Source organism: Spinacia oleracea, chromosome 3 (genome assembly GCF_020520425.1).
Source record: "Spinacia oleracea cultivar Varoflay chromosome 3, BTI_SOV_V1, whole genome shotgun sequence".
Classification (NCBI taxonomy): Eukaryota; Viridiplantae; Streptophyta; class Magnoliopsida; order Caryophyllales; family Amaranthaceae; genus Spinacia; species Spinacia oleracea.
Window position 1 is genome coordinate 141,028,736 of NC_079489.1, and position 16,279 is coordinate 141,045,014.

Here is a 16,279-nt window from a genome sequence, read left to right on the forward strand (position 1 = left end):
AATCCTATAAATACATGCTTCATTTCTTGATTTGTTTACAGAAAAATCATTCCCTTATCATCTCCCTTTCTTCCTCTCTTTTGGGCATAAGTTCTGGTAACTCCATCTCACACCCAAGAGTGCCATTGTGTGTTGAGGGTTGTGTAAACCTTAGGGAACGAATCGGTGAATACAATTGTGCACCCCGGTTGCACCGAATCTCGTTTTCAAGGCAGTGGTTTGGTTACCACGGCACAACAAGTTCCGTAAGTCTTACTTTCTTGTTCTTCATTTTAGCCTTGAAAACTCTTAATCTACAACAATTTGAAAACGAGATATTATGTCTATTGTTATGGCTAACTCTATGATGAACAAGACCCTTCCCGACCTCTCTAAGTTGGAGCCTCTTGATGGCAAGAACTACAAGAGATGGTCACAAAAATTATTGATCTTTTTTGAGCAACTTGAAATAGATTATGTGCTCTATGAGGATGTGATTGAAGCAATTGAAGCAAGCAAGGCGGTAGCACCGGATCCCTCCCTTTCGGCGGAAGATGTCCAGAAGGCGGCCGAAGCATTGACCAAGAAGGAGAAAGACAACAAACTTGTTCGGGCTCACATTCTCCATCATGTGAATGGAATCTTGTTTGACCTCCTCATCACCAATCGGTCAAGCAAGTCCATTTGGGACACCTTGCAAAAGAAGTATGGAGCCGATGATGCCGGTAAGAAAAAGTATGTTGTTGGTAAGTGGATCAATTTCAAGATGACGGATGACAAGTCCATCATGGATCAAGTCCATGATTACGAGAACATCGTCACCGACATCTTGGGTGAAGGTATGAAGATGTGTGAAACTCTCCAAGCCAATGTACTCTTGGAGAAATTTCCACCATCATGGAATGACTACCGCAATTCTTTGAAGCACAAGAAGAAGGACATGAACCTTCAAGAACTCATTGGTCATATGAGGACCGAAGAGGCTAATCGCCTCAAGGATAAGTTTGAATCCCTTTCTTTGAATTCTTCTAAAGCTAACTTGGTTGAATCTAGTGCTCCTATGGCTAAAAACAGGTTCAAAGGGAAGAAGAAAAATCATTCAACCAAAGGAAACTTCACTAACAACCACAAGATTCAAAAGACCAAAGGAGCTTGCTATGTGTGTGGAAAGATAGGACACAAAGCCTATCAATGTGATCACCGCCACAAGAGCAACTCCAATGGTGCCTCCCAAGCCAACCTTGTTGAAAAGAATGAGGTGATAGCCGCGGTGGTGGTTGAAGCCAATTTGGTGGAGAACAAGGTAGAATGGATCTTGGATACGGGAGCATCAAGACACTTTTGTGCTAACAAGGCTATCATGACGGAATTTGAGGATGCTACCGATGGAGACCATGTTTACATGGGAAATAGTAGCACCGCCGGAGTTCTTGGCAAAGGAAAGGTCCACCTTAAACTCACTTCCGGAAAAACTTTGTTTTTGAATAATGTCTTGTATGTTCCCTCCCTAAGGAGGAATCTTGTTTCGGGTGCCCTTCTCAACAAAGCCGGCCTAAAACTTGTCTTTGAGGCAGATAAGATTGTTATCTCTAAGAATGGAGACTTTGTTGGGAAAGGCTACCTTAGTGAAGGCTTGTTTGTGTTGAATGTTTTGAACAATAATGAAAGTACTTCTTCTTTTGCTTACATCGTTGAGTCTATGGATGTTTGGCACAATCGATTAGGACATTTAAATGTTTCTTACATGGAAAAGTTAAAAAACATGAACTTAATTTCTTTTGATAAAATTGACAAAGCCTCTAAATGTCCTATTTGTGTTGAGGCCAAACATACTAAGAAACCTTTTAAGCAAGTGACAACGAGAAGTACTAAATTGTTAGAGTTGATTCACTCGGATTTAGCGGACTTTAAAAATTGCACTACTAGTAGAGGAGGGAAAAATTACTACATAACTTTTGTTGATGACTTTTCAAGGTTTACTAAAGTATATCTTTTGAAAACTAAGGATGAGGCCGAAAGTGCATTTTTAAAGTATAAAGCCGAGGTTGAAAATCAACTTGACCTTAAAATCAAAAGAGTTAGAACCGATAGAGGTGGTGAATATGGAAAATGGTCTTTAAAAGAATTTTGTGAAACCAATGGAATTATCCATGAGCTAAGTTCTCCTTACACCCCACAACAAAATGGTATTGCCGAAAGGAAAAACAAATCTTTAAAAGAGACTATGAATGCCATGCTTCTAAGTTCCGGATTATCCAACAACATGTGGGGGGAGGCGGTTTTATCCGCTTGTTATGTACTCAATAGAGTGCCCCATAAGAAGTTGGATAAGACACCCTATGAGCTTTGGAAGGGTTATAGTCCTAACATGAGTATTTTGAAAGTGTGGGGGTGCTTAGCAAAGGTTGCTTTTCCAGATTTTAAGAAAACCACCATTGGGTCTAAAACTTTTGATTGTGTGTTCATTGGTTATGCTCATAATAGTGCCGCATATAGATTCATGCTTTTGAGTGATCATTCTATTTGTGAATCTAGGGATGCAGTTTTCTTTGAGCATATTTTCCCGTTGAAATCCTCTTTGTCTTCTCATGTGCATGAGTCAAGTGTTGATGTGCCTTTGGATGTTTCTTTGCCTAGTCCTAGTGTTCCTCCTCCTCCCACTATAGTGGAAGAAGTCCAACCTAGGAAGAGTAAAAGGCTTAGAGTAGAGACTACCTTTGGACCAGATTTCTTGACCGTTTTTCTTGTAGAAGACTTTGATGTGGATTATTTGAGTGAAATTGTTGTTTCTTTGTTTCTCTTAGAAGAAGACCCAAAGACTTATAGTGAAGCTATGAAATCCATAGATGTTAGTTTTTGGAAAGAGGCCATTAAAAGTGAATTAGATTCAATCATGTCTAATCATACTTGGGACTTATGTGATTTGCCTAAGGGGTCTAAACCCATAAGTAATAAATGGATCTTTACTAAGAAGAAGAAACCCGATGGCTCTATTGATAAGTTTAAGGCTAGACTTGTTATTAGAGGTTTCACTCAAAAAGAGGGAATTGACTTTTTTGATACCTACTCACCTGTGACTAAGATTGCCACCATTAGGACTTTGGTTGCTTTAGCGGCAATTCATGACTTAGTGGTCCATCAAATGGATGTTAAAACGGCCTTTCTTAATGGTGATCTTGATGAGGAAATTTACATGACTCAACCGGAAGGCTTTGTAGTTAAGGGTCAAGAGCATAAGGTGTGTAGACTTAAAAAGTCTTTGTATGGTTTGAAACAAGCTCCTAAGCAATGGTATGAAAAGTTTGATTGTACTCTTAGGAGTGATGGCTTTGTGACTAATTCTTCGGACTCTTGTGTGTATTCTAAAGTGTTTGATTCCTCTTGTGTTATTATTTGTCTCTATGTTGATGACATGCTTATTATGGGCACTAACCTTGAGGTTGTGAATTACACTAAAGATTTTTTGTCTACTAAGTTTGAAATGAAGGACATAGGTGAAGCCGATGTGATCCTTGGTATTCGTTTGACCAAATCCAAGGATGGGTTCTCAATGAGTCAATCTCACTATGTGGAGAAAATCTTGAAGAAGTTCGATTGCTATGATGTGGAGCCATGTAAGACTCCTTATGATGCAAGTGTAAAGCTTACAAAGAATAAGGGTTCAAGCGTATCTCAAGAGCAATATGCCAAGGTAATAGGAAGTGTAATGTTTTTGATGAATTGCACACGTCCCGACATTGCCTATGCGGTAAGTAGATTAAGTCGATATACTCACAATCCTAGTAGTGAACATTGGAAAGCACTTCATCGATTACTTGGGTACCTAAGGGGTACCATGGAGGTATGTTTGCATTTTAATCGCTTTCCTAATGTTTTGGAAGGTTATTGTGATGCTAATTGGGTGTCCGATAATGATGAAGTGGTTTCTACTAGTGGTTATGTGTTTATGTTGGGTGGAGGTGCTATTTCATGGAAGTCCTCGAAACAACCATGTTTAGCCCGCTCCACCATGGAATCTGAATTCATTGCTCTTGAGTTGGCAGGTCAAGAAGCGGATTGGTTAAGGAGCCTCCTAGCCGATATCCCATTGTGGGGGGAGAGAACTTCCTCGGTATCCTTGCATTGTGATTCTCAAGCGGCAATTGGTGTGGCTAATAATAGCAACTATAATGGTAAGAAGAGGCACATACGCCTTAGACATAGTTCGGTGAGGCAACTACTCAAAAATGGAGTGATTGCATTGAACTATGTAAGGTCCGAAAGAAATTTGGCGGATCCTTTGACTAAGGGGTTGGCAAGGAACCAAGTTCTTGACTCGTCGAGGGGAATGGGGCTTAAGCCCATGAAGTGAATATGATAAGCATTACTAATATTCCATTCCTATGGCAGTTTGTGTTTGTAATGCTTAGTGTAGGTTGAATTCGTTGGAATTCTTAATGGATTTATACTTACGTGGTAGGTGCTCTAGCTAAGCATTTGAGAAATCCACCGTTGTAATTTATGTGGAGGTTGAGTTTGTTTAAAATCTTAATGAATCCTAAGAGATGTTTTGTGCTATTGAGAAGCACAAGGGATTCACCTACGTGGTTGTGAAGACTCGCCATCTTCCATGGAAACTTGGGCGGTTTCCTAGAGCTTCCATGAGAACTAAGGTAAACGCATGGCTTAAAACGCGTTCACTTTGCGGAGTTTACTAGATCTTTGGGGTGATGTATGTGTTGTGGGGGGCTTGACTTAAATCTTAGAGTTTCAAGGTTAGTCCACTCTTTGATCAAAAGTTTAAGGGTTTCAAGGTTAGTCCACCCTTGGACTTGTAAGTCATTGTTCCACTTCACTAAACATTTGGTTTCAATTTACTTAAATGTAACACCGAATGCTATGTATTGATCTCCTCTTATGCCCAATATTTTCCTCTTCCATTTGATATCTTTTCTCATCTTTAGTGGGGGATTGTTGGAATTTAAAGATGGAAAATCGCTCAAAACCTGCCTGCCAGGTTTTGGAAAACCGGCAGGTTTTCCCAAAACCTGTCTGCCAGGTTTTCCAAAACCGGCAGGTTTCGAGCGTGAGTTGAAAAACGGACTTAAAATGCATTTTTTGAAGTGCACCGAAAACCGGCCGGTTTTGAGAAACCGGCAGGTTTCGAGATCGGCTCTTAGTGTTGTCCGTTTTTGATCTTCTCTTTGGATTCCTCTTTTATGATAACCTTTTATGTATGATTTATGGACAATTATCATTCTGATTATGATGATTAAGTTGGTCCATTATTTCTCTTGATTATGGGGGTTATAAACCCTTCATTATCATGGATTTAATTGGTGATTCAATACCATTGGATTCTTTTGAGTCCTTTGGTTTCTTTGGGTTGTTTTGTATTCTCCTCTAATCCTATAAATACATGCTTCATTTCTTGATTTGTTTACAGAAAAATCATTCCCTTATCATCTCCCTTTCTTCCTCTCTTTTGGGCATAAGTTCTGGTAACTCCATCTCACACCCAAGAGTGCCATTGTGTGTTGAGGGTTGTGTAAACCTTAGGGAACGAATCGGTGAATACAATTGTGCACCCCGGTTGCACCGAATCTCGTTTTCAAGGCAGTGGTTTGGTTACCACGGCACAACAAGTTCCGTAAGTCTTACTTTCTTGTTCTTCATTTTAGCCTTGAAAACTCTTAATCTACAACAGCAAGTTCCTTTGTAAGGCTAGGAAGTTTTTCCCGTTCAGCTTTTTTTTCTCAAGAGTAGACGGAATGTTGAATGAATTGTTGCTTTTTTCTATATGAAAACTACAATTGAAAAGAATAAGCAAATAAATAATCATTAATACATGCTCATAAGAATTTAAATGCAAGAAAACATGCATAATTTACAATTACTAACCATTTTATTTGAAATTAATGTTCCGGCAGGTGTGAATAAAATAAATCCAATATCCTCAAAACCTTTAAATAATTGAGCATGCTAATAGTCTAGAAACTACTCTTGGCTGATAGGTACGTCTAAGAACTTATTAGGAAAACCTATCCCATTTTCCACGACATAAAAGGACTCCTTACGTTGTGTTCAACAAAAAGCAACATGTACTCACAATTAAGTGTACATTACTGTTAGGTTATGAACAATCTAATTGACATGCGGACAACCCATAAATCGCCAGAATCCACATTAATTTCCACATAATCAATTAGCATAATTTAGTATACATACTTTGTGATGCGTGCCTTCCCTATCTTCTCCCGAACCGAACAAGAACAAATATAGAGCTCCAAATGTCTCCCCTCCGTAGATAGTCCACAGTACTTTCGGATCTGACTTAGGTTCGACCAACTAGGATATCGTCTAAGATATTATGCACTCAGGAACTCACTTTATGTGATAGGCAAGAATATTGAATATTATGAATTCAAATTGTGTATTAAATTTATGACCATGGGTCATATATTTATAGGGGAATGGATAGTCATATCCTACTAGAATTAGGATTACTAAAACCCTTAGAATTAGGATTTGAGTTAATCACACATTCTTAGACTTTAGGAAAATCCAAACACTTAAGTATTAGGATAATCATAAAACTCTTAATCATGTAGGATAAGGAAAACAGACAACTTGTGGCCCAAGTTAGGTGTCGCGCAAGTGATCTTGGTGCCCAAGCTTTCTTGCCGCCCATGCCAAAGCTGCTGGCTGCTCGCTACCCCACTCATGGCTTGTAGCCCACATTGGGAGCTGCTGCTCGCTGCCTTGCCACCCACGCTTGGCTTGCAGCCCATGCGCTGGGCCTGGCGCTGGGCCTTTTGCTCGGTGTTGGGCCTGACGCTGGGGTTGGGCCTTGTGCTCGGCATTGGCGCTGGGCCTTGTGCTTGGAGTTGGCTCGTTGAGCGATGAGCTGGCTTGCTTGTCGGCATGTCGCTCGTCTTGCTTCCGATTTTTTTTTTCCGATTTCGGAATTTATTTCCGATTCGAACAATATTTTACTTTTCCGATAATATTTCCGATTTCGACAATATTTTCGATTGCGATAATAATTCCTTTCCCGACAATATTTCCGATTCCGATAATATTTCTATTTCCGTTAATATTTTCCGAAACGAGCCATATTTTCGTTTCCGGAAATATTTATGACTTCGATAATATTTATATTTCCGTTATGAACCATATTTCCGTTTCCGTCAATATCTTCATTTCTGTCAAATATTCTTTTTGTTTTGCCTTTTGATGATTTTAGCTCCCACTGGAACCAAAATCCATCATTTTCGAATATCCATAATTAGAGTATTTACTGAATTATTATTTACCTAAATACTTGATTCGTTCACGTATTATTTGTGTGACGCCACGGGTTTCGTCACAAGTAAGTTGTGGCATTAATATTATTAATTCCACTTGAACTGAAGTGGCCTCTAGCTAGGCATTAAGATCAGTTGATCTCAATAAATAATTAACTTGTTTAATTAATACTGAACCCCATTTATTAGACTTAGCATTAAATTCAAAGTTGTACCAGGGGCATTATTTTCTTCATTACCGCTTTAGGATCCAAAAGTGACACCTCTCTTTGGAGGAAAACTATCACGAACGATTGAAAAATAAGTAAGTGTTATTTCGAAATGACACCTTTTAACTCAATTTTAAGTTTGGAACTTTAGGCTTACTATGTTGGTTAGATTTTAAGTGAACTAAAATCCTTAATCATACAACATATTTAAAATTTTAAACCATTATCATACAATTAAAGACATATTAAAAGCAATAAATATTTTAAAATATGCATAAGAATAAATGTGATCTAGTATGACCTGACTTCATCTTGAAGCTTCAACTTCAAAACCCGTCTTGAAAATGGAATTGAACCTCCTTTCTTGAACTTCAATCATGGGATGCGTCATTTTCACCAAATAGGATTGCATAGTTGAAATAATTATCCTAACACTACAACATAAATGAGCATATGCAACGCCTCATAACCGTTACAAAAGGCCAAATAACTGTTGCTATAGACCTATTGTTGCGCTAGATGGAGCAATGCAACGGTTCATGGAAACCGTTGCAAAACTGCGTTGCAATAGAGTAGACCGTTACAACATACCGTTGTAAAAGCATAGACCGTTGAAAACAACTGTTGCAATAGAATTAACCGTTGCAATAGACCGTAGCATATGCTCGTTTATGTTATAGTGTAATTATTACAATATGCTAATGGCACACATATCGTATTTAAATTAAAAGTGATTGTACCTTTGACCATATTTTACATTCGAATTAATGGTTCACATACCATATTTTCTATCCTATTTGGGCCATACTAGTCACTTGCGCAACCTGCAAAATAAAATATATAGAATATACCATTCACTCATTCATTTATCCATGAATGACCCACTTAGGAAGTTAGCATAAAAGGCATCACATAATATATGTTTCAACTAACTAAGGCAAATCAATCTACCAATAATTATTTGACCTTATTACTTCTAATAAAGTTATTAACGTTAAGGAGATAAATGACTTAATCTAGGATTAAATGAAAACTTAATCCAAACATGTAAAAAACTCCCACTCAAACCAAAATTATATATTTTACTAATTTTAAACATAAAACTGTCTTTCCAAATCTAACCGGAAGCAACAAAATTTAATTAAAATTTAAAGCTCATATAATAATTACTTTAAATCCCAAAATTTAATTTAAAGTTTATTAAATTGAATTTAATTATAATTTATTCAAGGTTTTAATTTTATTAAATAATTAGTATAAATTTAATTATGATTTATTCAAAGTTTTAATTTTATTAAATAATTAGTATAAAATTAATTATAATAATTAAATTAATAAATGTAAATTCCAAAATTTTTTATTAGCACGAACGGAAAAATAAATTTAGTTCATGCTCAACGGAAAATCACAAGCACACATGTATAATGGCTCGAAAGCCATCGAACATTCGCGTATTGCGTTGTGCTTGCAAGCGCATGGCCGTTGTGCCCATCCCTCGCATGCCACAGCTTTTCTGTGGGCACATGGCCAAAGGCATTGAGTCTCGCCATCGCACAACAGAGCTGTGCGCTAGGCCTTCACCTTCGTTAAGCAGCGCGCGCTTGCTCTTGTACGCTAGGCCACATGCGCATGGTTGACCATCGTATTGCAATGCACATGAGCTCCCTTCCTTAATCGCACTGTGCGCGCGAACGCGCTCGGCTAACCCTTTGCTCTCCCTCACCCACGCCCACACAACGAGCCATGAGCATTGATGCTCGTCATCGCTGCGTGCATTAGTCGTTGCATGGGTTTGCCCCCGCTTTACCCTCGACCACATCAATCCATACACGCGGGTTACAATGATGATTCACATGGCACGAGCTCCCTTGCTCGTAACCCGCGCGCGCACCAAGGCAACATCAACCCTCATGGGCACTACACATCACTCGACCCTCGTGGCCTTGCTCGTGCACCCAAGTACGTGATCGTTCGACGTTTATAAAATCAAAATTTCAAAATTTTCAAAATTTATGACAAATAAGTAAAATTATAAATTTCATGAATTTTAGGGCAAAAATTCAAAAATTTATTATTCAAATTAATTTCCGATTGCATAATTATTGTGGGAAAAATATTATGGTTCTTAAAAAATTAAAAATTAAGCCATTAACAACAATTAGGTGGTCTTTAAGCATAGATTCCAATTAAATTACTCAATTAATTATGTAAAATAGAATCTAATCTAATTTATTCGATAATTCAACAAATTAATTATAGTTACAAATTAGGTTGCAAAATTAACGAATTAATCCTTAAAATTGTAAAGCATATGCAGTAGGTAAATGATTTAATTAGAAAATTATAAACAAGATCTGTAAATATTAATTTTAACATCATTAAAATTACAAATTTGAATCAGGAAAACTTAAACCTCCAAAAAGTCATAGTTAGATTCTGAATTTGGGAATTTTGGGATAAGCGAAAAAGAGTATCAGATTGTTGTGACATATCTTGCGACATGTTCAACTGAAAGATTTGTCACGTGAATTCATCATACCCATTTGGTGGGTTATCTTGCGACATGTTTAGTTGAGAGCTTTAGTATAATTTCCTCCAACCATTTTCTGGGTTATCTTGCGACATGTTCAGTTGAGAGCTTCCTGCAAAATTTTCCTCATACCCATTATGTTGGATATTTTGAGACGTATTCAGTCTGGAGTTAACTACTTTGAATTTTCTCCGTGCAATGTCGGTATAAAGCCCCGACTTCTAGAAATAATTAATTAGGTTAATAATCTTTAGTCAGCAGCGGAAAACTAAACTTCGTCAAAGTATCACATGTCGTATCTCCCTCGTGGGAAATACATGGCGACATAAAGCTTTTTAGTTTACTAAATAAACTTTAGTTAATAGTAAATATTTTTTACATTAATTAAACCATCTCTATTATATAAGCCAAGAGGGAAGGGGAAGTTTAGTAACTACACTTTTCGTGTTCCCAAGCAAAATGACCAAGATACCCTCCTTACGTTGTTTATGGAATTACGGGTGCTTGACTGCCTGCTGAACCCCTCCCTTTTGTTTCTCCTCTCTTACTTTTCTTTCTCCTCTAGCCTTTGTTTCTAGGGTTAGAGTTCGTAGGTTTCACTTCCTCGCTGTCGTCCCTCACCAAATCTCCTCCTAATCGCGAGTATTCAGGCGATAATCCGAAGGAGATCAAGTATGATGCAGCAACCGAGGTCGCAACGGACGTTCTCTCAAGGATTTTTGTCACAGCTGAAAAAAGTTTTATCTCAAATCTCTCACAACTCCATTGACGCGATCTTCACTGAAATCAGGTCGTTTTCCTCTTTCCTCTCGATTTTCCGTGCTCATTTTCTCATATTATCCAGTGAAATGTTGATTGAAATTCTGGAAATTTTCGAAATTATTTTATTATTTATTTCAATTTTTTTTTGTGAATTCATTTTTTAAATTGAATGAAGCGTATCGTAATAAATGTGCTATTGAATTGAGGCTCAAAAGAGGGAGCAGAAGCATAAAGTAAATTTTCAGAATTTACTTTCTGCTCATGTTGCAGGGGAGATTATAACTGCAGCAAGAGCAAGAGCATAAGAAGTAAAGTCCCTTCTTATTCCTTGAATGTGCTATTAAAATCTCTCCTCTTGGTATATATTTTATTTTGATAATTCAACAAATATAGAAAATATAATTTTTTTCTTGATAGTATTTGAATTTTGGTGGAATTTTGTTGGTTTTTAGATTCAGATGAGCAGCAGTGTAGGAAGAACTCGGGTTGTCAATTTGAGGAAGTGTTGTCATCTTCTGATGCTGAAATAAGGTCGTTTTTTTTTAATTTTGAAATTTCTGAAATTTGAAAATAAAAGGTTAAAAATATTGCACATTTTAATTTTTTGAATGTTGATTAATTGGTGATATCGGTGTTGTTGATTTTGGTGAATATTACTTGAAATGGCGTAATTCGTATCTTAGAATTTGTGGTAAGGTTAATTTAGTGTTTGAGAGCTCCAATAAGTTTTCCTTTTTGATCTCGAAAATTTAATTTGATTTTGTGCTCGGTTTTGTGTTTGATCTGCGCATAATAACTGTTTAATTTTGATGCCAGAATTTGTAATTTTGAGGATTGTAATTAATATCCAAACTGATGTTTTTTTTTTTAATTTTTTGATTTTGTACAATTCTGTATTTTTCTTGGTTAGTGTTTGATGTTTATCTTATGGGGTTTTGAAGGAAGAGATTGTTTGCAGGGAGGGGTTCTGAAAAATTATTTGAGTATATTTTGGAGTCACATTGGCCTGATTTGGATCTTTTCACATTCAAATTTGTTTGGGTCACTTCTTTGCTTCAATTTGGGTTTTTATAATCCCTATTTGGATAAGTGTGGAGACTTGGAGCGTGACTCGAACCAAGCCAATACCTGATACTAAAATTACAATTTTGATGTGATTCAAAACTTGATTTGATGTGTCTAAATTACAATTTTGATACAAATGGTAAATTATTTCGAACCAAGCCAATATCTGATACTAAAATTTGGTGACTAGCGCTCTTATGTTGCCATTGATTGGTAGTTAGGCATTAATGTTACCTAGCTTTCTTCCCCTCGTTATAATTTCACAGTAGTTAGGAAGTGGGAACATGAAATCTTGCAGATTATGTTCTTAAGCTTAAAGAATTAATGAGCCAGATTTAAAGTGCATATGTAAGTGTTCCTGCAGGAGCTATGACTTAATGGAACGTGTACTCAAAATCTACGTATACAAAGAAGGGGAGAAGCCTATATTCCACAACCCCAGTCTACGGAGATTATATGTAGCAGAAGGATGGTTTACGAAACTGATGGAGGGAAGTAAACGCTTCACTGCAAGGAACCCTAAAAAGGCGCATCTTCGTAGAATTAAGCAACTTCTCTGAATTTAAGTATTGTTTATTTAAAAGATAAACACTATATTGTTGTAATATTTATGTTTTTAATAGAGATGGTGTTAAATTTTTCTTTAAAAGAACTATGGGAATAATTTCTTTTGCCTATTATTTTGGTGATTAGATTTAATAACAAACTTTTTAGTTTTCATATACTCTTGCACGCATCGCGTGCTTATAAGACTAGTAGTATTATAAAGTAAATCGATTCATGAAATGAAACTAGAGTTTAATTAGTACATTCGTTCTTACTAGTGACACACACTATATATTATTCTAACTAAACATTAAACGTTGACTTGACTGTCACATCTAGGGGTGTGCAAAAATTGGTCCGGACCAAAAAAATGGACCGGACCGGACCGAAGACAATCGTCCGGTCTTCGGGTCGAGAAATATCTCGGTCTTCGGTCTGGTCCGGACCGATATTTCCATAATAAAATATAATATAACTATTCAAAAATTTAATTCTCTCATTTACTATTTTATAAATATTATTATATTGTGATATATTTTATTTTATCTTACAAAAAATGCCTTAAACAATTGGTTGTTTTATATATATTTTTCTTTTTTACCATAATTTGTAGAAAAAAATAATATAGAAATAGGTCTACAACCGGTCCAAACCGGTCCGGTCCGGGTTTTGGATCGATTTTTTCGGTCCGATCCAAGTATGATCGGTCTGGTCTTCGGGTCTTGAATATCAAAATTTCGGTCTTTGGTCCGACCCGAGTCGGTCCGGTTCGATGCGAGTTTGGACCGATGAACACCCTTATTCACATCTTCACACTTAGGCATCCCGTAGTTTTCATGTACCTAATACAAAAAAACAACATTGTTAGACGAGAACCAATAACATACTACTCTAACAACGTAAATTCATTTCAACGTACTCATTTATTTTATTTAATTTGCAGACATGTAGAATAGAATAGTAAACCACTTTCATAAACCATTACAACAAAACAATTACATTAACTATAGCAACCTTTAAATATAACTAAAACTTACAGTTTCCATTATCCTTACCAAAACATGCATTTCACTTGGTAACTGACGACTATATCCTTGTGGGACGTCTCCTTCCCTTCGATAGTCCTCACAAATTATCCCTTGTTGGACATACGCTAGCTCGTACGTATATAGTTTCTCTTTCAGCTTGCGGTACCCCTCAAAGAGCACTCTCCCTTGTTGGGTGTCTGCGTTACGATGATATGTGCATGACTTATAAATCGTAACCCCACTAATTGCTAGAAACTCTTTCACTTTTATTTTATCATGCTTCACTTTTTATTCATAAACTCATAAAACGTCATTTAATAAAGGAATAATTGATTCTAATAATCCAACATTCGGGCGTTTTCTTTTATTAATTACACATATACCATTTTTTTATAACCCAATATTTTGTGCCTATTTTCTTTTAATGGTCCCTTATGACCATCCACCTAAATAACATGTTAACTTTAAAAAAAATACTCCTTCACCCACGACCCCAGTCACCAACAATTATTCAGGAAAGAGGAGAGGGTTCTGTTAGAGTGAAGGAAGGAAGTAAGAGCAACTCCAATGGTTGTAGTTAGGGACGAACTTACGCGCACACACACAACACACAACACACAACACACAACACACAACACACACACACAACACACAACAACACACACACACACACACATACACACACACACACACACACACACACACACACACACACACATAATTCATAATTCATTTCCTTTTTTGTTGGTCTTAATTTGATATGTATGTGCATGTTAGGATTATGATTTATATTGTTTCTTTTTTGCAATCTATAGAATTTTTAATATGATTGTGAAATTGGTTGGGAAAACTTACAACAGTTGGAGAGAATGAGGGAAAAATATGGTCAAATTAACATAAATTTTATAGAAGGAAGAACATATTATGGAGAGATAAGAAAGAAGGGAGGAATTGGGGATGAACTATGGTTAGTTGGGGCCATACCATAAGTAATTGTTAGAATATATGCAATATATTTAATATTTTTTTTGGGTTGGAAATTTTAAATCTGAATGCTGACATATTTGGCTAATTCTAATTTGAAGCTGTAGAAATTCGCTACCACATACGAAGTATACCAATTACAAATCAGCAGACCTTATTTGTTGTTGGAATTTTGTTGGTGATGATGTGTCACCCTTTCCTCGGAGGTATCAAGTATGCGCTGGCATGGTCTTCCTACAACCTGCAAAACAAGAATATTCCCGTAGGAATATTCCCTCCAATTCCTAAGTACGTATTGAATAGAGAGAGAAGTAATTTCTAGAGAGAAGGCAAAGCAAAATAGTTTAAGGTAGGTGAGAATGAATTGATTGCCCTTTTACCTTGGGATCTGAATTATTTATAGGACTAGGGTTTTGGGAAGTGTCCCAAAATGCTAGCCATATGATTGGCCGACCTCAAAGATGGGGACATGTGTCATTGTCAAGTCTAGAGGGCTTAAGGTGCCTTTTCAGTTTGGGCCTGTCATAGGAAATTTAGAGTTTGCTATGTTTAGGCCACATCATTTGCCCCTCAAGGGGGATGCACTATATTTTTAGGGCATTGTCCTTGATATAGCTGTGCACCACGTGTTGTCATCTGCTGAGCTTCAGTTTTCCTTTAAAAATCAAAGCACAGATTCATTTTCCTCTTTCATCTATCTTCTGACGATTGAGAGGTTTTAGAGAGTGAAAAAAGTTTTCAAGAGTTCTTGAGCTGAAAGTGTTCTTGGCTACTTTAATCCGCATTTTCTTTGGGGATCAATTTTTTCGACTGAAGCTTTCACCCATTTTGATCATTTGCAGGTACTTCTTTTGCTATTTTTATTGTTTTTTACTTTTGTTAATTTTTTCGCTTTGTTATTCTTTTCTTGGGGAGACGTTTTTTTCTATGACCGTGTTACTATTGTATTTGGATGACGCCGTCGCTTATTTTCTTCTATTTTTAAGTCGGACGTCCCGTTCCTTATGCAGGGTGGCATGGCACGTATCAGGCAAACGGCTAATGTGGGTGCATGAGAAGCACCATGGGAACGGGAAAGCCGTGTTCCTTTTTCGAGCCCCTCATGTGGCTAGGAGGGGAGCTAGTTCCTCGCATCATTCCGGGGGAGAAGGTGCCAGGGCGGCCCGTTCTCTAAGAAGACGTAAGAGTGTGGCTCACCGTCCTCCGGTCCCGAGAGAGGACTTTGAGGATGATTCTTCAAGTTCATCGGATGAGGAGGCAACCAGGCAGTCGCCTCCAATGGTGCATGGGAAAGAGGATTTGGATTTATTTCCATCTAATATTTTCCCAAGTAGGAAATGGCTTCGGTACCTGAACGAGCAAGGACTTGACTTTGAGCGTTTTCTTTTGTTACCCGTGGCTTTAGCTCTAGATGTCCTAGGTCCCATAGCACCGTTGATCGCCTGTCCTTGGGTGAGGTTGCTGTCTATACGACCGCTTTTAGGCTAGACTTAGGTTTCATTTACATCCATGCGTACTTGCTGTCTTGGACGGGTATGATATCGGCCTGGCCCAGCTGACTCCCAACTCTTGGAAAAATATATTTGGCTTCATTGCCAAATGTGCTTTTAATGACTTCACCCCTTCCTTTTCATCCTTTGTTAGGTTAGTGGATATTGCGCCTTCTTCTCGTTCACCTCAGGGATGGTTTACCCTCTACAGCCGAAGAGGTTATAAGACAGTGGTAAGAAAGTCGTCCAGTTGGGTGTGGTGGAGGACTAAGTGGTCCATTATACGAATGGAGGACCTCACACTTTCGAGACGTCTTACTGGTTGGAATTATATGCCGCCCTTTATTTCCAAGACCGTGGCTCTTCCTCATCTTCTTTCGAAGGAATGGAGACTCGTAAA